This window comes from Theropithecus gelada, chromosome 1, assembly GCF_003255815.1.
Source record: "Theropithecus gelada isolate Dixy chromosome 1, Tgel_1.0, whole genome shotgun sequence".
In the NCBI taxonomy this organism is placed as follows: Eukaryota; Metazoa; Chordata; class Mammalia; order Primates; family Cercopithecidae; genus Theropithecus; species Theropithecus gelada.
Window position 1 is genome coordinate 196,395,813 of NC_037668.1, and position 1,606 is coordinate 196,397,418.

Below are 1,606 nucleotides of genomic sequence, written 5' to 3' on the forward strand. Positions count from 1 at the left end.
GTGAAAACCCATTTCTTGAATGTAAGAACACCCCAAGGGAGATAGATGGCATTGTCCCTACACCCATGAAATATGTCATCTACTAAGGGTCAGAATAAACTGATTACAAAGAAATAATAAATGTATTGAAGAGTATGAGAAATATGCAAATGCTTAACAGTAGAACGTGAGCAGCAGAGGAAAAAAGATGGAGTTTTGTCTGTTTTGCTCACTGATGGATCTATCCCTCGCTGTCAGAAGAGTGCTTGGCATACGGTAGGTATCTGTTGAGCCTAAGAACACAAACCACATACCCCAGTCGCATAGTGGTGACATAATGTGAAAGCTCAGGAGTGGGAAATAGGTTGGCACAATCTGGAGAAATTAAGCAAGATTTGGAGAGAATCTTGGAGAAAGTGATAGGCAGACACACACAATGGCTTAGAACAGAAGGTACACAATACATACAAAAACAGGTTAAGTATGTCTCACCAAGATCATGCCCTTATAGCAGCCTTAAAAATGCAAACTACCCTCCAATTTGAATGAATGCTCCCCTTTCCTCAGACCTAAGGCCCCATTCCCCTTATTCACAAGCATCCACAAATTTAAATATCACATACACCTTACAAAATGAGCTGACGTTTCTGCAAGACAAACTTCTATTTCCATAAATGTGGGTTAGTTTTTGAGAAACCCAGTTTCATGTAGGTACGTTTGAGGATTTTTCTGTGTTACTTCAACTACTGAAGTCTCCTAAAGACTTCAACTATTCAAGTTAAGCAGTTGTACCATTTTTCATAGTTCCCTTGCTATTTTTTTGTTGAGTCATTGTTCCTCTGGTACTAATTTCGCATCGCACAATTTGTTGCTCTAAAAATAGCAAACAAGAGAAGCAGGTTCGTGTGATTATAAATATGGAGCAATAGGTGGGAACTGAAGCCGCTTCTGGTATTTCTCACCAAAATGGCCATGGCCTCCGGGTCTGTCTCTCTGCAAGAGGGCAGCACCCCTGAAGACACAGTGCCGCCTCAGGGATGTGTCTGAGCTCCTGAGCCGAGCTCCTCTGCCTGCACAGGCTTTGTGAAAGGTTTCCATTTCAGAAATACAATGCCCTGATTTTGGTGTGGGTATTTCCCATGTTGGTTAAGCGATACTAAATCTTCAATTAATTATAGCTGGAAAATGGTTTTTGGAAAGCTGACTTTCATCTTCTTTCACACTAAGGCTAATTTTTAAATACAGCTAAACAAGGACTTAGGCCAAATCCTGAACCAAAAAGCAAGGTATGAACCTTAATTTACTGAACCTCAAACCTAACCTCATTTTTTAAACACTGAAGTGTTAACTTTTTTTTTTTTTAAACACGTATGTTAGTGAAGCAATAGCAGGAACCAACATTTCATGTTTTCTAAACTGAGTGAAGTAGCACTGCAAGGTATTTTTAAAATGGAACTTCAAACTGGAGCTTCATGGATTCTCTGTCTCTGATTAACTTAGTGTCTTTGGGAAGCGGTGTGCCTTGGTGTGCCAGTGTCTGGAGTCCTCACCAACCTCTTGGACTCTGTTAAGTGGAAAAGACCAAAATTTGTCTGAACTAAAGAAATTATGTGTTTGTCTGTTTCAG

The 1,606-nt window shown here is 40.0% G+C and overlaps 1 protein-coding gene across 3 annotated transcripts in view; it reads left to right on the top strand.

Annotated features, from left to right (window-relative positions):
• The window catches only part of NME7 (NME/NM23 family member 7), a 207,770-nt gene that overhangs the window by 205,875 nt on the left and 289 nt on the right, over positions 1 to 1,606 (top strand). The gene's annotated exons all lie outside the window — the stretch shown is intronic.